Source organism: Ornithorhynchus anatinus, chromosome 7, assembly GCF_004115215.2.
Source record: "Ornithorhynchus anatinus isolate Pmale09 chromosome 7, mOrnAna1.pri.v4, whole genome shotgun sequence".
NCBI classification, from domain to species: domain Eukaryota; kingdom Metazoa; phylum Chordata; class Mammalia; order Monotremata; family Ornithorhynchidae; genus Ornithorhynchus; species Ornithorhynchus anatinus.
The window spans coordinates 63,592,352-63,613,163 of NC_041734.1; the positions used below are offsets into that span (position 1 = coordinate 63,592,352).

General features: G+C 44.4%; 1 protein-coding gene across 1 annotated transcript in view; it reads left to right on the plus strand.

Moving 5' to 3' along the window:
• Positions 1-20,812, plus strand: part of LOC114813132 (C4b-binding protein alpha chain-like) — a 67,966-nt gene that overhangs the window by 2,736 nt on the left and 44,418 nt on the right. Inside the window, exons 2-5 of the mRNA XM_029068190.2 lie at positions 9,091-9,187; positions 12,260-12,345; positions 13,574-13,765; positions 14,782-14,961. The gene's annotated coding sequence lies outside the window, so the exon portion shown is untranslated. The remainder of the gene's footprint in view (positions 1-9,090; positions 9,188-12,259; positions 12,346-13,573; positions 13,766-14,781; positions 14,962-20,812) is intronic.

A 20,812-nucleotide genomic window follows, 5' to 3' on the forward strand; every position in this document is an offset into this window, starting at 1 on the left:
AGTCATACTTATTGAGCGATTACTGTGTACAGAGCACTGTGCTAAGCGCCGCTTGGGAGAGTACAGCCTTCTCCTCCAAGAAGCTTTCTCTGACAGCCCTCCTCTCCTCTTCTCTCACTCCCTTCTGTGCTGCTGTGAATGGCTCCTTCATTCATCCTCCCTCCCATCCCCATAGCACATATGGATATAGCCCATCTTTGGGCAGGTATTGTCTCTATCTGTTGCCAAATTGTACATTAATAATGTCGGTATTTGTTAAGCACTTACTATGTGCAGAGCACTGTTCTAAGCTCTGGGGGAGCTATAGGGTAATCAGGTTGTCCCATGCGAGGCTCACAGTTAATCCCCATTTTACAGATGAGGTAATTGAGGCACAGAGAAGTTAAGTGACTCGCCCACAGTCACACAGCTGACAAATGGCAGAGCCGGGAGTCAAACTCATGACCTCTGACTCGGAAGCCCAGGCTCTTTCCACTGAGCCACGCTGCTTCCCCATTCCAAGCACTTAGTACAGTGCTCCGCACATAGTAAGCTCTCAAGAAATACTATTGAATGAATGAATCTGTAATTTATTTATCTATTCATTTATCTATTTATTTATGTTAATATCATTCTCCCCCTCTAGACTGTGAGCTGTTGGGGGAGGGGAGTGTGTCTGTTTATTGTTATATTGTACTCTCCCAAGTGCTTAGTTCAATGCTTTGCACACAGTAAGTGCTCAATAAATACGATTGAATACAGTATAACAGTCACACTCTCTACCCAAAAGGAGCTTAATCTTGTCTAGCAGGAGACCCCTGGAAGCCAGGCTGCAGGACAATCTGGAGACCTCCCAACCTCCCGCCCCAAGGCCCGCATGGGTGATCCAGCGCCTTCCCGGCTGCAGGTTGTCTCTGTGCTCCCTCCCACCCCCGCACTGAGCGCCACATGCTCAGTGCTGTAACAGTGGCCGCAGGAGTTATGAAATCCTGGGCCTTCCAGTAAGAACAAAAAGATTCTACTGTCAAAGTCTGGGTGGTTAGAAACAGCATAGGACGTAGCAGATAGAGCACAAGACTGTGAGTCAGAAGGTCATGGGTTCTAATCCCTGCTCTGCCACTTGTCTGTTGTGTGACCTTGGCAAGTCGCTTCACTTCTCTGGGCCTCAGTTCCCTCATCTGTAAAATGGGGATTGAGGCTGTGAGCCCCATGTGGAACAGGGACGGGGTCCAACCCTATTTGCTTATAGCCACCCCAGGCACATAGGAAGCTCTTAACAAACACCACAATTATCATTCTTATTATTACAAATGACAACCCATTTAAAAAGAATAAGAGCATAATCATACATGATTTTTTAAAAGGCCATTAAAGAAAAATGAACAGTTAGGATACACATCCTTAAGGGGACTGATGGGATGGTGTGAATGGGGTGTTAGGAATAGAGGAAACTGAACTCATGTCACTTAGTCTCACAAGCTCTGAGGTGGTTTAGTGGAAAGAGCACGGGCCTGGAAGTCAGAGGTCATGGGTTCTCTATCCACTACTGCTCTATCCACTATGGAATGTGTCTGTTTATTGTTGCATTGAACTCATTCACTAAGCACTTGGGAGAGTACAATGTAACAATAAACAGACACACTCCCTGCTCACAACACAGTCTAGAGGGGGAGAACGACATTAATATAAATAAATAGATGAATGAATAGATAAATAAATTACAGATTCATTCATTCAATAGTATTTATCGAGCGCTTAATATGTACAGAGCATGGTACTAAGCGCCTGGAATGAACAATTCGGCAACAGATAGAGACAATCCCTGCCCAATGACGGGCTCACAGCCTAATCGGGGGAGTGGGACAAAAGCAAGCCAACATAATCACGATAAATAGAATCAAGGGGATGTACATTAGCAAAATAAATAGGGTAATAAAAATATATACAAATGAGCACTATGCTGAGGGGAGGGGCAGGAGGAGGGGGAGGAGCAGAGGGACAGGGGGCTTAGCTGAGGGGAGGTGAAGGGGGAAGGGGGAGGATTTTGCATCGTTCATTCATTCAATCGTATTTACTGGGCACTTACCGTTTGCACTTTCCCAAGGACTTGCTCTGCACCCAGGAAGCGCTCAATAAATATGATTGACTGAATGAATCAAGAGAAGTGCTCCATAAATATCATTGACCGGTCGATTGAGTCTAGACTATAAGCTCGTTTGGGGCAGGGAATGTGTCTGCTGTATGGTCCTAGCGTACTCTCCCAAGCGCTTAGGCCAGTGCTGCGGACAGAGTAAGCCCTCCGTAAGTCCCACTTATGGATTGACCCCGTGGGGAGGCTGAGGCTGGCAGGCTGGTCCAGCAGGGGGCAGTTTGGGACTGGTTTTGGGCCCCAGGCCCGGGCAAGGGCAGAACTGCGGTGGGCTTGGGCAGCCCCCTCCACTCCTGGGTCCAGCTACTGACCGCCCTGCTTCACCTGTGGGGACGGGGCAGCTCTCCTGGGGTGGTCCTCATTCATAGAGAAGCAGCGTGGGTCAGTGGAAAGAGCACGGGCTAGGGAGTCAGAGATCATGGGTTCAAATCCCTGCTCCGCCGCTTGTCAGCTGTGTGACTTTGGGCAAGGCACTTAACTTCTCTGTGCCTCAGTTACCTCATATGCAAAATGGGGATTAAGACTGTTCCATGTGGGACAACCTGATCACCTTGTATGCCCCAGTGCTTAGAACAGTGCTTTGCACATAGTAAGCACTTAACAAATGCCAACATTTTTATTATTATTATTCATTTATTCATTGAGTGCTTATTGTGTGCAAAGCACTGTACTAAGCACTTGGGAGGTACAATAGAGAAGCAGCGTGGCTTAGTGGAAAGAGCATGGGATTGGAAGTCAGAGGTAGAGGGTTCTATTCCCGTCTCCGCCACTTGTCAGCTGTGGGACTTTGGGCAAATGACTTAATTTCTCTGTGCCTCTGTTACCTCATCTGTAAAATGGGGATTAAGACTATGAGCCCCACTTGGGACAACCTGATTACCTTGTATCTACCCCAGAGCTTGGAACAGTGCTTGGCACATGGTAACAAATGCTATCATTATTATTATTACAATATATCAGACAAATTCCATTAGGGGGAGGGGGCCTGCTGTGGCCGACGGGCAATCAGCCAATCGATGATATGTATTGTGCGTTTACTATGCACAGAGCACTGGACTAAATGCTTGGGATTTATTGGGAGAGTACATTACAACAATAGACACATTCCCTGGCCACAGTGAGCTCTGACTCCTCTTTCCATACAATCACATAGTATTTACAGAGGGCTTACTGTATCATTCATTCATTCAGTCGTATTTATTGTGTTCTTACTATGTGCAGAGCACTGTACTAAGTGCTTGGGAGAGAATCTATCAATCAATTGTATTTATAGAGGGCTTACTGTATGCAGAATATTGTATCATTCATTCATTCAGTTGTATTTATTGTGTGTTTATTATGTGCAGAGCACGGTACTAAGCGCTGAGGAGAATGCAATACAAAAATAAACAGACACATTCTCTGCCCATAATGAACTTACAGTCTAGAGTACAGTCTACTGTATTAAGAGCTTTGGAGAGTATAAATCATTCATATTTACTGAGCACTTATTGTGTGCAGCATACTGTTCTAAGCGCTTGGGAGAGTACAATATAACAGAGTGGGTAGATGTGTTCCCTGCCCACAGGGAACTCGCAGTCTAGACGGGGAGACAGACATTAAAATCAATTGTGGATAAATACTTAAATGCTGTGAGCCTGAGATGGGGTGGATATCAGGTGTGTAAAGGGTACAAATAGTAATAATAATTATGGTATTTGTTAAGCACTTACTATGTACCAGGCACTGTACTAAGCCCAGGGGTGGATACAAGCAAATTGGGTTGGACACAGTCCCTGTCCCATGTGGGGCTCACAGTTTCAATCTCCATTTTCTAGGTGAGGTAACTGAGGCACAGAGAAGTGAAATGACTTGCCCAAAGTCTCATAGCAGACACGTGTCAGAGACAGGATTAGAATCCACGACCTTGTGGCCTCAGGCCCATGCTTTATCCACTGTGCCATGCTGCTTCCCTAAATGTAAAGGCGACACAGAAGGAAGGGGGAGTAGGGGAAATGAGGGCTTAGACTGGGAAAGCTTCTTGGAGGAGATGTGATTTTAATAAGGCACTAAAGATGGGGAGAGTGATCGTCTTTCGGATGTGAAGAGGCAGGTAGTTCCCGGAATTTCCCCGTAGGCCGGAAAGAGGATGCGGATGAGGAGTCAGTGGTGAGATAGATGAGATCGAGGCACAGTGAGTAGGTTGGAGTTATAGGAGCAGAATGTGCGGATTGGGATGTAATAGGAAATCAGCGAGGTAAGACGGCATGGGACAAAGCGATTGAGTGCTTTAAAGCTAATGGTAATGAGTTTCTGTTTGAGGCAGAGGCAATTACTGGAGATTCTTGAGGAGGGGGGAAATATGGACTAAATTTATTTTTAGAAGAATGACCTAGGCAGCAGAGTGAAGTGTGGACTGGACTCCCTGAATTCCCTGTCACTGTGGACGGCACTCCCATCCTTCCCATCTCACAGGCCCGCAACCTTGGTGTCATCCTTGACTCTGCTTTCTCATTCACCCCACACATCCAATTTGTCACCAAAACCTGCCAGTCTCACTCTCACAATATCTCCAAGATCCACCCTTTCCTCTCCATCCACTCTGCTATCTTGCTGGTACAAGCTCTCATAATATCATTCATTCAATAGTATTTATTGAACGCTTACTATGTGCCGAGCACTGTACTAAGTGCTTGGGATGAACAAGTCGGCAACAGATAGAGACAGTCCCTGCCGTTTGACGGGCTTACGGTCTAATCGGGGGAGATGGACAGACAAGAACAATGGCAATAAATAGAGTCAAGGGGAAGAACACCTCGTAAAAACAATGGCAACTAAATAGAATCGAGGCGATGTACAATTCATTAACAAAATAAATAGGGTAATGGAAATATATACAGTTGAGCGGACGAGTACAGTGCTGTGGGGAGGGGAAGGGAGAGGTGGAGGAGCAGAGGGAAAGGGGGAAAAGAGGGTTTAGCTGCAGGGAAGTGAAGGGGGGGTGGTAGAGGGAGTAGAGGGAGAAGGGAGCTCAGTCTGGGAAGGCCTCTTGGAGGAGGTGAGTTTTAAGTAGGGTTTTGAAGAGGGGAAGAGAATCAGTTTGGCGGAGGTGAGGAGGGAGGATATTCCAGGACCGCGGGAGGACGTGGCCCGGGGGTCGACGGCGGGATAGGCGAGAATGGGGAACGGTGAGGAGGCGGGCGGCGGAGGAGCGGAGCGTGCGGGGTGGGCGGTAGAAAGAGAGAAGGGAGGAGAGGTAGGAAGGGGAAAGGGGAAGGAGAGCCTTGAAGCCTAGAGTGAGGAGTTTTTGTTTGGAGCGGAGGTTGATAGGCAACCACTGGAGTTGTTAAAGAAGGGGAGTGACATGCCCAGATCGTTTCTGCAGGAAGATGAGCCGGGCAGCGGAGTGAAGAATAGACTGGAGCGGGGCGAGAGAGGAAGAAGGGAGGTCAGAGAGAAGGCTGACACAGTAGTCTAGCCGGGATACAACGAGAGCCCGTAGCAGTAAGGTAGCCGTTTGGGTGGAGAGGAAAGGGCGGATCTTGGCAATATTGTATAGGTGAAACCGGCAGGTCTTGGTAACGGATAGGATGTGTGGGGTGAACGAGACTATCATGACTGGATTATTGCATCAGCCTCCTCTCTGATCTCCCATCCTCCTCCCCACTCCAGTCTATTCTTCATTCCGCTGCCCAGATTATCTTTCTACAGAAACACTTTGAGCATGTCACTCCCCTCCTCAAAAACCTTCAGTGGCTGCCTATCAACCTTCGCATGAAGCAATAGCTCCTCACTCTTGGCTTCAAAGCTAGCCATCATTTTGCCCCCTCTTACCTCACCTCCCTTCTCTCTGTCTACAGCTCAACCCACACACTCCACTCCTCTGCCACTAACCTCCTCACTGTGCCTCTTTCTCGCCTGTCCCGCCGTCGACCCCTGGCCCACGTCCTACCTCTGACCTGGAATGCCCTCTCACCTCACATCTGCCAAACTAACTCTTTTCCCCTCTTCAAAGTCCTACTGAGAGCTCACCACCTCTAGGAGGCCTTCCCAGACTGAGCCCTCCCTTTCCCTCTACCCCTCCTCCCCTCCCCATTCCCCCTACTCCTTCCCTTTGCTCTTCCCCTTCCCCTACCCACAGTACTTATGCATATTTGTATATATTATTACTCTATTTTATTAATGATATGTATATATCCATGATTCTGTTTATCATGATGGTATTGATGCCTGACTACTTGTTTTGTTGTCTTTCTCCCCCGTGTAGTCTGTGAGCCCATTGTCGGGAGGGATTGTCTCTGTTGCCAAACTGTACATTCCAAGTGCTTAGTACAGTGCTCTGCACACAGTAAGCGCTCAATAAATACAATTGAATGAATGAATGAATGAATGAATGAATGAATAAGGAGAAAGAGGCCGGGAGGTCAGTTGGAGGTTGATGTGATAGTCAAGATGGGAGATGTTAAGTGCTTGGATCAGCAAAGTAGCAGTTTGGTTGGAGAGGAGAGGGTGGATTATAGCGATTTTGTGAAGGTAGAACTGACTGACAGGATTTTGTGACAGATTTTTTTAATGGTATTTGTCAAGTGCTTAATATGTGCCAGTGCTGCACCGGGGTAAATATAAGGTTGGACACAGTCCATGTCCCAAATGGGGCTCACAGTCTTAATCACCGTTTTACAGATGAGATAACTGAGGCACAAAGAAGTGAAGTGACTTGCCCAAGGTCACACAGCAGACAAGTGGCAGAGCCAGGATTAGAGCCCAGGTCTTTCTGACTCCCAGGCCCGGGTTCTAGCCACTAGGGCCTGCTGCTCCTCAGATTGAATCTGTAGGTGGAATGGGAGAGATAAATTGAAGATATTGTCAAGGTTACTAACTTGTGGGACAGGGAGGATGGTGGTGCTGTCTACAGTGATGGGAAAATTAGGGGGAGGACAGGGGTTGGGTGGGAAGATGAGGAGCTCTGTTTTGGACATGTTAAGTTTGAGGTGTCAGCAGGGCAACCAAATAGAGATGTGTTGAAGGCAGGAGGAAATATAAGACTGAAATGAAGGAGAGAGGTCAGGGTGGAGATGTAGATGTGGGAATTATCCGTGAAGACATGGTATTATTATTATTATTACTATCATTATTATGTGCCATCAAGTCATTTCCAATTCATAGAGACTCCGTGGGTATATTTTCTCCAAAAAGCCCTTTCCTCTGTCATAATCCATAACCTTTCTATTGGTTCTACCATTATTGTTGTTATGGTCTCTATCCATCTAGCTGCTGGTCTGCCTCTTCCACATTTTTCCTGGACTTTTCCTAGCATTAGTGTCTTCTCCAGAGAATTAGTCCTCCAGATTATGTGTCCAAAATGTGCAAATCTAAGTCAAGTCATTTGGCCTTCCAAAGACCACTGTGGTTTAATTTGCTCCAAAATCCATTTGTTTGTCTTTCAGGCAGTCCATGGTAATTGCAAAAGCCTTCTCCAACACCAAATTTCAAAGGAATCAATGTTCTTTCTATCCTATTTTTTCACGTCCAGCTTTCGGGATCCATACAATGTCACTGGAAGCACCATAGAGTTGACAATTTGTATTTTTGTGGCAATTGTTACATCAGTATGTTTCATGACTCTTTCCAGGTTCTTCATAGGCAAGTCTTCCTAACATTAATCTTTGGCATATTTCTTGGCTACTAGTTCCTTTATTATTGATCCCAGGAGAGAAAAAATGTCAACTATTTCAATCTTCTCTCTATTTCAGAAGAGATGGTAGTTGAGTACAATACAATAGAGTTGGTAGACATGATCCCTGTCCCTCTAAAAGCTGACATACCTTTGCCTACAAATCACAGCTCTTCCCTCCTCCTGAAGACCACACATCTTCCCTCTCCCATAGAGACTTCCCAGCCTGTTCCCAATTGACCCCATTCACACCAACCCCTCTAAGGTGTTTCTCTCTTTTATTTATTTACACTTAGTACAGTGCTCCGCACCTGGTAAGCACTCAATAAATATGATCGAATGAATTGAATGAATTTGTGTTTATGTTCATTGAATCTCCCCATGAGGTATTACCTTATTTTACTTTGTAACTCTCTCTGAGCCTAATTCAGTTAGATAAGAATAAAAATGATAGTAACAATGATAATCGTGGTATTTGTTAAGCACTCATTCTGTGCCAGCTTTAGGATAAATAAAGATCAGATCTGACTCAGCCCCTGTATCCAATAGGGATCAAAGTCTCTGGGGGAGGGAGAACAGATATTTTTACAGACGAGAAGACCAATGTCACATAGCAAGTAAAGCGGCAGAGTTTTACCAATAATGCTTTTAATGGCCTGATTTCAAATATTTTTTCACAATACATTTTAATAGTTTGTAAGTACAGATTTCATTACTTTTATTTTTCTTTTTAGATAGCTGTCCTATCCCTCCAGAGATCCCTGATGCTAAACTGAAAGATGAGGACTCCAGAAGGACCAACTTTCCTGTTGGTTCAACTGTAGAGTATCACTGCTATTCAAATTTAAATCAAGTTCTTGAAGGAACACTCTTACTTACATGTCATGAAAGTAAAAAATGGACCTTTCCCCTAGTCATTTGTAATAGTGAGTGTGTTTTCAAACCACACTTCTTCTTTTCTGGTCAAATACAAAATCTTCCATGAGCCAGTAAGATCCTTTCCCAGGAGGGCTTTTATTGACTCTAGAAATGCAATAAATAATACAAAATATGTTTTCCAGTTAGAGGGCCCAATTTTGAAAACTGAAAGGCCCAAATTGTCGACATGCAAGACAACTGAAAATGACTCACATTTTGAAGAATCTTTGCCTGCAACTCAGATTTAAGAGTAACAATCTTTGAACTGATTACATCAAGAGTGAGGAGGAAATAGATCAGGCATTGATATTTATGACTTTCTTTCAGGAAATCCTTGTATGCAGGTGTCGGGTCCAAATAAAGACCAAATTTGACTCTTATTCTTTCCTAGAAAAACGATGTCCTCATCCTGGAGAGATCCTGAATGGTCACATTGAGATCGAGAGCCTCAGAGCTGGTTCAGTCATTCACTTCACATGTGACAAGGGGTGAGTGGTGGAGTTTGAGATACCATGGTTAGCAAATAGTTACTGAATGGTTCAACAAATTGGGATTCATTTTTAGAAGGAGCATAGCCTAGCAGATAGAGCCCAGGTCTAGGAGTAAGAAAGACCTGGGTTCTGATCCCGGATCCCTGCTTATCTTCTGGGTGACCTTGGGCAAGTCAATTCACTTCTCTGGACCTCAATTACCTCATCTGTAAAATGGAGATTTAGTCTATGAGCCCCATGTGGGACATGGACTATGTCCAACCTAATTAGCTTGTCTCTATCCCACTGCTTAACACAGTACCTGGCATATAGCGTTTAACAAATACCATATGAAAAGAAAGAACTTAGTTTCAGGACTCACTTTAGAAGGGCCTTCCTGGTGCAGAGGAAGAGGATCCAGGATCCAAGGGGTCTCAAGAGAGATGGTCTGGCTAGCCTGGAAGGCTGAGAAAGGGGGATCCTGGAAAACTGGAAAGGGGGAAAAAGGGAATCCTGGAGGGTGGGGGCATTGGGCAGGCTGAGAAAGAGGGAATCAGGAATATTGAGAATGGGAAACTCTGGGAAGGTCAAGAATGGTAGGGCAGAAAGTCCCAAAAGGAAGGTTGGAATGGGAGTGTTAGGAAGCTAGGAAAGATGGCAATGGGAGCCACAGGGAAGAGGTAAAGAGGAGGAGAAGAGAGCAGGGACGTTTGACCAAGTGGAATTCTGGTGCTGGGGAAAAAGCAGGTAGTGGTGTTGGGGGCAGCGGGAGGGGAGGAAGAAGCAGAGAAATGAAAAATGGAGGCAGATGGTTTGGTGGAGAGGGAAAAAAATAACTTGGGGCTTAAGTACCCTGAAAATGTTTTGTAGGTTTCTGTAAATTGTCAAGCAGAACCAGGGGATGGGTGGGTTTGAGAAGAAGAGGAAGTGGTAAGGGGCACCCAAAACAGCCAGAAACAAGTTGGGATGCCAGCCTAGAGTTGGTGCAGTGGCGGGCTGGGTCGCCAAGTGGGTACATAATGGTGGAAGAATGGCTTTCTAGGCACATGGTGAGTTCCTCAGATGACAGAGTTAGAGAACATGAGACAGAGGGGCCCTCAAAGGATAGACAAAAATCTGGTGGGTGAGCCAAAAGCTCTGAGGATAAGAGGAAGGAGAGAATAGAAATAAATAGGAATAACTGAAAAGAAAAGGAGAAGCTTGCTAAGGAAAATGAAAGGCACAAAGTGACTGTCAGACAAAAAATACAACTGGTTCATGAGTTTCAGCTGGTAATAACAATGGTATCTGTTAAGTGCTTATTTTATGCCAAACACTGCATTAAGTCCTGGGGTAGATCCAAGATAATGGAGCCAGGTGCAATCCCTGTTCCACCTGGGACTCAAAGCCTAAGGGAGAAGGAAAACAAGTATTTCATCCCCATTTTACTAATGAGAAAACTGAGGCCAGAGAAGAGAAGTGCTTTACCCAAGGTCACACATCAGGCATGTGGCATAGCTATGATCAGAAACCAGGTCCCCTGACCCTCAGACCCATACCCTTTCCATTAGACTTTGCTTCATGTGCTTATAAGTGATATTGCCTCAGAAGAGCAGCAAGATAATGGGCTCTCAAAAAATACATACAAGACCTGGAAAAGTTTAAGAAACTGCGGGTTGATATGACTCTTCAAATATTTTTTTCTAAGGAAAACTTTAGTCTCATTTTTTAATTTCCCTGCTCATGGTTCTAGGTTTTTGCTTTTTATATACAATCAATCAATCAATGGTATTTATTGAGTACTTACTGTGTGCAGAGCACTGTACTAAACATTTGGGAGAGTACAATGCATCAGAATTGGTAGGTGTGTTTCCTGTCTACAAAAGCTTAAAGCCCAGAAGAAAGGAAAAAGGAATGATAATAATAATAGTATTTAAGTGATAAACTATGTGCCAGCCACTGTACTAAGCACTGGGTAGTCTCCAACCTTTTAATAATTCTAGGAAAAGTACAGTATTGCCCATGTTTCACCTGGATTCCGTACCCAGTGTTATTTTACTTTTTCTCTCTCCTTGTCTTTTTCCTTCATTTCTTTTTTTGTTTTCTATTTAGGTTTCAGCCTCAGTGTCTTTTATTCTGCTGCTATTGCTTCCCTGACATAGTGGTGAGGTTCTATGTTTTCTTCTTTTGACTTGATTTCATATTTTCAGACTGTTTGTCTACTTTTCTTTTTTTATCTTTCCTGCTCTTTTCATGTATTTCGGATTTCATAATGACCTCTTTCCTTTTCCCACATTCTTTTCTTTTCTCTCTGATCCCAGTCAAATTTTTCTCTTTTATTCAAGTCACATTTTATCAGTCGGCACTTTCCTTCCTCTCTAATGTCACAGACTGGTTGCTGCTTGAAACTGAGCCTCAATAATAATAATAGTTATTATTATTATGGTACGTGATAAATGCTTACTATGTGCCAAGCACTGTTCTAAACACTGGGGTAGGTATGAGATAATTGGGTTGGACACAGTCCCTTTTCCACGAGGGGCTCACAGTCTTAATCCCCATTTTACCGATGAGGTAACTGGGGCCCAGAGAAGTTAAGTGACTTGCTCAAGGTCACAAAGCTAGCATTGTGGCAGAGCTGGGATTAGAACCCAGGACCTCTGAATCCCAGGCGCGGGCTCCTTCCATTAGCCCAAGCTGCTTCTATTCCAAGAAGTCAACACTTTTCCCTCCTAGAACTTGATATAAGTACATTTGAGAAGCAACATTGCCTAATGGTTAGAGCACAGACCTGGGCATCCGAAGGACCTGGGTTCTAATGCCGGCTGCACCACCTGTCCGCCGTGTGAGACCTTGGGCAAGTCACTTAACTTCTCTGTGCCTCACTTCCCTCATCTGTAAAATGGGGATTAAAACTGTGAGCCCCATGTGAAACAGGGACTGTGTCCAACCTGATTAGATTGTATACTGCAGTGCTTAGTACCATGCCTGGAACATAGTAAGTGCTCAACAAATACCAAAAAAAAAAATTCCAAATAGTTTAGGGCTACTAGATGGGCTTTTGGAATAGGGGAAATGAAACTTAAGCTTTCTTTCTCTCATCTCTTTTAGGCACAAGTTGTTTGGGTCATCCACGAGCACATGTAGAACAGTGAAAAATGAGAGTCGGTGGAGTGACCCTCTTCCACTATGCAAAGGTAAGACATTGTAGAGGTCAGATAGCGGGAGGCAGCCTGTCCAAATTGTTCTATAGTGTTTGACTCAATTGTATTTTTCTCTCACTCAGTTATTTGACTTCATGGAGCCAACGCCTGTCTAGGCACTGGACTCTACTCCCAAGGAGGGAATTTTCAAGGCTGCGTTTTGCCAGCTCTAACGCTTCCATTTCCCTGTGATTCACCCACAGGGAGCTAGAGTGGAAGACGGCGAACATGACCCCTTGACAGACAGCTAGCTTCCGGTTAGAATGTTCCCCTCAGTGAAGCAGAAATGCGGGAAATAAAACGTGGGGGCTTTTGGGTTGTTTTTTTTTAATCATATTTGTTAAGTGCTTACTTTGTGCCAGGCACTGTTTGAAGAGCTGGGGTAGATACAAAGTAATCAAGTTGGACACAGTCCATGTCCCACATGGGCCTTACAGTCTTAATCCCCGTTTTACAGATGAGGTAATTGAGGCCCAGAGAAGTGCGGTGACTTGCTCAAGATCACACAGCAGACATGTGGCAGAGCCAGGATTAGAACCATTGGCCTTCTCAGGCCCGTGCTCTGTCCTGAAAACTCAGTGACACGGAACAATCATCCATCCCTTCAACTGCAGCCCAGAAACATTTGCAAAAAACCAAACCCCACGCTGTTCTTATCACAACTACAATAATAGTAATCATCACTATCTTCATGATCCTGATATTTGTTCAGCTCTTACTTTTTTAAATGATACTTATTAAACGTTTACTATGTGCCAGGCACTGTACTGTCGGCGTAGGTACAAGTTAATTGGGTTGGACAGAGTTCCTGCCCTTTGTGGGGCTCACAGTCTTAATCTACATTTTACAGATAAGGGAACTGAGGCACAGAGCAGTTAAGTTACTTGCCCAAGGTCACACAACAAGCAATTGGAAGAGCGGAATTAGAACCCAGAGTTTCTGACTCCCAGACCTGTGCTCTTTCCACTAGGCCATACTGCTTTTCATGATCTGTTCAAGGAATTTAAGAACCTGTTCATACAAGGTGAGAAAAGGGTTTTTGAGGAGGATAATGGCCCGAGAGTAAATATGATTCATCTTAGCAGTCAGAGGGTGTGAAACTAGTTACTGTCTTCTCATCAGTTTAACAGGTTTTCCTTCACTAGAGGGCTTCTTTATTCCAGGCTTGTTTATGAAAAATGAGTATCCATCCCTTTAACACCTTTGAAATACTTTTCTCTAGCCATTTTTTGTCCGCCTCCTCCGGATGTCACCGATGGGAAATGGACATCAACTGATAGGGCTACTTTTTCGTTTGGAACAAGGGTGACTTACTCGTGCAGTGATGGCCTTTTTCTTATTGGGCATGAGACTCTTCATTGCTCTGCTGAAGGAGATGTGGGAAAATGGAATAGGGGTGCTCCTGAATGCAGAGGTGAGTAACTTCAATATTTTGGTCTATTTTTTTAATGGTACTTGTTAAGTGCTTATTAGATGCCAGGCACCGTTCCGGACATCGGAGTAAATAAAAGATCATCAGGTGGAAGCAATCCTGTTCCCAGATGGAGCTCGATTTCTAAGGGGGAGGGAGAACATGTATTTGAATTCACATTTGACAGATGAGGGAACTGAAGCACAGAGAAGTTAAGTGACTTGTCCATGGTCACATACCAGGTTACAAAAAAGGATTAGAATCCAGGCCCCTTGACTCCCAGGCCTGTGTTCTTTCTACTAGGGCACTCTGTTTTGTAACTGTGGCTTTATTACTCATCTGTAATTGATTGAGAACATAATTTTGGATCATTTTGATAAAAATGAGAGTACCCAACCTTGGTTGAGAAACCATCCCCCATTTATAACATAGCTCCTCCTGAAAATTGGGTTGGTTTCAACTTGAAACCCAGTTTTCAGGAATCAGATGGGTCATAAGTCTGGAAAGTACTGCTTGTATTTATAGTTTAACATGTTAGTCATGATGTGACATTATTTTTTAGAAGCCTAGGAAAATGCTCAAATGATACTCCAGCCTAAATTATTCACATAAATGGTATCCCAGTGATCACATTTTAGGCATTGGAAAAAGTCTATGATCATTAAATTCCTAGGCTCTATATTCTAAACTTTTATTTTCTCATCAGCAGTCTACTCCCTGCTTCATATCTAAATTCAGGAGAAGTGTGCACTAGTGGATGAAGCATGAACCTGCAAGTGAGAAGGACCTGGGTTTTAATCCCAGCTCCACAACTTGTCTGCTGTATGACCTTATTCAAGTCACTTAACTTTTCTGTGCCTCAGTAACCTCATCTGTAAAATGGGGATGAAGACTTTGAGTCCCATGTGGGACATGGACTGTGTCCAACCTACTTACCTTGTACCTATCCCAGTGCTTAGAACATAGCAAGTGCTTAACAAATACCATAAAAAAATTTATATTATTCCTCTCATTTTCAGAGGTGAGTTGCCCAAGTCCAGAGATCCCAAATGGGCACAAGTTACCTCCAGCAGCTCCTCCTTATTCATATCGGGACACTATACATATTTCCTGTGATTATGGGTTCGTGATCTCCGGCGAGGAAAAGGTTTACTGTGGAGCCAACAGCACATGGGTCCCGGAAGTTCCGCAATGTAAACGTAAGGATGTGTAAAATTTATTGTTTTTTTAATCAATTTTGTGCTTCTAAAAACTGCAGAAATGAATCAGAGAGAGAGAGAGAGAGAGAGAGAGAGAGAGAGGTGTGTGTGTGTGAAAGTGGGGGAAACACAGGGGTTGTGTGTGGGAGCTCCTGCATATGAAGCCTTTATACACAACTCTTTTATATTGTCATCTTCCAAGTGCTTAGGACAGCATTCTGCATACAGTAAGCATGCAAGGTCAGTCATGGGTTCTAATCTCAGCTCCCCCACTTGTCTGCTGTGTGACCTTGGGTAAGTCACTTCACTTCTCTGGGCCTCAGTTACCCCTCATCTATAAAATAGGGATTGAGACTTTGAGCCCACCTAGGGTGGGGACTATGTTCAACCCAATTTGCTTGTATTAACTCCAGCACTTAGTACAGTGCCTGGCACATAGTAAGTGTTTAAGAAATACCACTATTATTATTATTAATAGTGAGTCCTCACACCCTCCCCTTCCTAGGGCATGCCACTGGGGGGTCTTACCCACCCCTTCCCTAGTCTGAAGTGACCCTTGGAGATTTTTGCTTCCCCACCCACCCACCATAAGGCAGTTTCAGGCACAAGGCAGAGGAAGTCCTGCTAGACTGTAAACTCACTGCGGGAAGGGATTGTCTCTCTTTATTGCTGGATTGTACTTTCCAAGCGCTTAGTACAGTGCTCGGCACACACTAAGCGCTCAGTAAATAAGAATGAATAAATAGATTGAAAGCTCCTTGAGGACTGGGATCATAGCTAGTAACACTATTGTACTCTTCCAAGCGCAGTGCTCTGTGCCCAGTGAGTGCTCAGTAAGTACTACTGATGGATTGATTGATTGCCGCCTAGCTCCCTAATCGTCCTCCCCAGAAGATGCACCTCCTCCTACTCTTGAGGGTGAGAGCACTGTCTGGGCTGATTTTAGCTCCAGAGCACCAGCAACTGGAGAAATAAAGAGCAAGGACTGCTTCCAGGACAGACCTGGAGAGCCCCTCAGATGTCTATAATGGGATTTCCCTGAGAGCAGGGGCCCTGGGGCAGCTCCACACTTTGCCCAAAGTTTAAAGTACAGAGAAGCAGTAAAGAATCAGTGTGGCGAAGTGGATAGAGCCTGGGCCTGGGAGTCAGGTGGTCTTGGGTTCTAATCCCAGCTCCACCACTTGTCTGCTGTGTGACCTTGGGCAAGTCACTTCACTATTCACATTTATTATTCTATTTATTTTATTAATGATGTGTATTTATAATTCTATTCATCTATTTTGATGCTATTGATGCCTGTCTACTTGTTTTGTTTTGTTGTCTGTCTCCCCCTTCTAGACTGTGTCTCTGTTGTCGAATTGTACTTTCCTAGCGCTTAGTAAAGTGCTCTGCATACAGTAAGCGCTCAATAAATAGGAATGAATGAATGAATGAATGAATGAATTCTCCGGGCCTCAGTTCCTTCATCTGTAAAACGCTGATTGAGGCTGTGAGCCCCACGCGGGACAGGGACTGTGTCCAACCTAATTTGATTGTATTCATCCCAGCGCTTAGTACAGCTGGCACATAGTAAGGGCTTAACAAATACCACAATTACTTAATTAAAGGAGTCCAGGTCCCCAGGCTCCCGCCTCAGAAATTTATCAGAAATACCCTATTGGAATTTTACCTCTTCTGTCTCCCACCCAGAGCACATCAGTTGTAGGTTTGTCAATCCATCAGTGAATCAATCACATTGATTGAGTGCATACTGTGTGCAGAGCACTGTACTAAGTGCTCGGGAGAGTACACTGTAACAGAGTAGGGGGGTATGTTCCCTGCTCACTCGGTCCTCTTCAGCCTGGAGTGATCATTTTAAGGGTTTTGTGAACACCTGGGCAGCTCGGCTGACCTCATCCCTGGCCAGAGAGGGTCACGGTCTTGGCAGGACGGCAGTGGGTGGAACTAGAAGGGTCAGAGCTGGCAGGGAGGCCAATGGATGGGGCTGTGTGCATGCGATTGGAATCTGGATATGCAGTGGGTTTTTCCTCTGGATTTTCCAGCTTTTTCAGAGGTCATATTCAGAGAAAAAAAAAAACATAAGTGGCAGCCCTGTTGTAATAGTGATTCGGTAAGAAATCTTTCAACTTTTACTGAAGTGGTAATGTTGATTTTTCGGATGTTTCTGTGCTTGTGCCTCATTCAGCGTGATCTGTAGGCATTATTAAGTGGTCCAACTCCACTTTCTAGTACTTGAAATCCTACAGTATTGCTTAGGTTTTACAAAATTCAGTTGGCTTTTTCCACAGAGTTTTTTTCAGAAATGCTTGTTATCTATAAATTTGCTGCCTTATTTCCTTAACATTCATGTTAAGTTTTATCTGTGATATCAGCTGATCATTTTTATCTGGTATTTCTTAGGACAATTCCCAAAATTGAGTTTTTTCTGAACATCTTGTCCATGTTTGCCAAGTGTCCTGGGTAGTCTCAGAGCAAGCGTTCCTGAGAATCAAAGATCCTGTCATTTCCACTCTCCCCACTCTCCCGCTTGTCGAAAGGATGGAAGCACCTTTCCATGTCAGGGTTTAACTTTTAGTGAGTCTCAGCTTCACATGTAATTTTTCAGCCCCCCAACTCCTAGATGATGTTGATAGAATTGCTCAAGGCTGATCGTGAGATGACCAGCAGACATAGAGAAAGTCGAGTCCAGCACAAGAAATCTTGGAGCGCTGGTGACCGCGGAACCTCCATTCAGTTTCTTTGGAGCTTCATGTCACTGACGTGACCATTCTATTTCTGTTAAGCGTTAGGTATAGTGCTCTGCACACAATAAGCTACCCAGTGGCTACTACTGATTGATTGCTAACCTCCAAAAGGACAGGCGGCCTAAATTCACTTTATCTGCTTCTTTTCTGAATTCCCACCACTCTACTCTTTCCCCTCACTTAGTTCAGTGCTCTGCATAGAGTAATCATTTAAGAAAGAATATTACTACTTCTTTCTACTTCTTTCTTTACTAGCAAAAGATGACTGGTTGAGATTAGGGAATGTATTTTGGGGGTACTTTTTCCTGCCCCTTTCCCAGTAGGGTGAGCTGTGCATTTCTAAATAGAGCTACTCGAGCTTTTGAGTACTGCTGAATAATCCTGTGACCTCTTCAACAATGAAATAATGAATATCCTGGATCTTCTTTGGGGAATTTTAAAGGTCATCCTATCGAGAGAAGAAATGAATTACTTTCAGAGGTGGGTAAGGGGGCATGCAGGATAGTGACTTTGATCAAGATGGAATCTCCCTTTGCAAATGGTGGATGAGCCTTGGTCAAGTCTCATACTTGGGGAAGCAGCATGGCTCAGTGGAAAGAGCACGGGCTTGGGAGTCAGAGGTCGTGGGTTTGAATCCCGACTCTGCCACTTGTCAGCTGTGTGACTGGTCAAGTCACTTCATTTTTCTGTGCCTCAGTGACCTCATCTGTAAAATGGGGATGAAGACTGTGAGCCTCACGTGGGACGACCTCATTACCATGTATCTACCCCAGCAGCTTAAAACAGCGCTCTGCACATAGTAAGCGCTTTACAAATTCCAAAAAAAAAAGTCAGAAGGACACTGGGACTGAGAACCTGCATGAAGGAATTGATTTGAATGTTAGTGGCATTGCAGCAATACTTGCAATTCTCTCCTCCTTTTCAGTCCAGGAGTGCCTACAGGCTCTCCTCACAGTTAAGCTTCAAACTCCACTGCCACTGGAGAATCATCTGGAGAGGTGATGGAAAAGATGTCTCCCGTGATGCAGACCTCCAACTTTGGCCTCCAGGTTGATGGCAGGAGGCCCAGGGAAAGATCTTCAGCTTCCCCCTGAGGGAAACTACAAACTCTGCTTTATTGTATTCATTCAATCAGTCGTTCAAATTGATTGAGTGCTAATTGTGTGCAAACAGCTGTACTAAGCCCTAGTGAGAGTACAGTAAAATAATAAACAAAACCTCTCCTGCCTAACGAGGTTACAGTCTAGAAGGGGAGACAGCTTTAATATAAATAAAATATAATATAAACCGTCCTCTCCCAAGCACTTAGTACAGTGCTCCATGCACAGTAAGCGCTCAAAAATACCAGTGATTGATTGATCATGAGCACAGTAATTCCTTGCCACTCTGTTCTTAAGGAAGTAGCCACAGGCATGCTCAAGAATCCTGGGACAGATCTCATTCTCTTAATCCTATCTCTGGAGGTATCAACCCAGACCCTCCTAGTCCCCCGATTAGACTGTAAGCCCGTCAAACGGCAGGGACTGTCTCTATCTGTTGCCGACTTGTTCATCCCAAGCGCTTAGTACAGTGCTCTGCACATAGTAAGCGCTCAATAAATACTATTGAATGAATATTCAGGTGCTGAATTATTCAGCTAAATCATATAGCTCTGGTTTACATGGTAGAATGCCAGCAGAAAACCCTGGACATTATCAGACATCACATCTGGGGTAGGTACATGTTAATTAAGTCAGACATAGTCTCTGTCCATCATGGGGCTCACTGTTTAACTAGGAGGGAGAAGAGGTTTTGAGTCCCCACCTTAAGCTGAGGAAACTGAAGCGCAGAGAAGTCAAGTGACTTGCCCAAGTTCACACAGCAAGCAATTGTCAGAGCAGAATTAGAACACAGACCTTCTGGCCCCCAGGCCCATGCTTTCCACGAGGCCATGTTGCTTCCCCAGTTCGACACCTGGTGGGTGGCGGGTGTCTGATTTTGGATGGCTACCACCACCCAGCATATAATCTATCATTCAATTAATCACATTTATTGAGTACTTACTGTGTGCAGAGCATTATAGTAAGGGTTTGGGAGTGTACAATATAACCGAGTTGGAAGATACATTCCCTGCCCACATCGAAAGAGAATTTTGGTTTAGGGGGATAGATTTCCCTTTACCAGAATGTTCAAAGATCAACTACAATGGCATACCCACTCAGACTGCTTTCCCAAGGTGGCCTCAGGTTTTCAATCAATCAATAGCATTTTTTGAGTACCTACTCTGTGCAGAATTAGGCTACCCAATCCCTGCCCTAAAGGAACTGACAATCAATTAGTAGATATCAACTGTTCTTGGTTTTTTTCTGAATCTCATGTCCCCAAGGAAGATTTCCCCTCCTACCCTGCATATCGGGGAGCATTTCTTTACCAATCACTGGTTTTTACTGAGTGTTTACCATGTGCAGAGCAGTGTATTTAAGTGCTTGGGAGAGAACAATTCAACAGAGAGGATTGACGCCTTCATTCCCTACAGAGAGCCATGGTATTTGGACGTGATTCATAAGTGATTGTTTCCTGGGTCCCTGGATTCCTTGACCCATTCTGAACAAGATAGGTGGGCAAGAGGACCAGTCGCACTTTCCCAAGCACTTAGTACAGTTCTCTGCCCACAGTAAGTGGTCAATAAATACAATTGAATGAATAAATGCCTCAGTGTCTGTTAAAAACGTTCCAGACTTTCCCTCCCAGGATACATTTTCTGCCAACCTGACAAGGGGTTGGCAGACCCAGGATGAGGAGAGCAGTAGAGGAGCAGCCAGTGGCATAAGCCACCTCTCTCCTTCTGTTCCCCGTCTAGACTGTAAGCTTGCTGTGGGTGGGGGAATGTGTCTGTTATATTGTATATCCTCCCAAGCACCTTAGTACAGTGCTCTGCACATAATAAGTGTTCAATAAATACCACTGATTGTTTAGTTTTTCTTTTGACTTCCATGTCCTTCCATTTAGGGAAAGGAGGACTTTCAGGAAAGTATGGCTTTCCTATCAATCAATGGTATTTGTTGAGCACCTAACTGTGTGCAGAGCACTGTACTAAATGCTTAACTTTCATTCATTCATTCATTCAA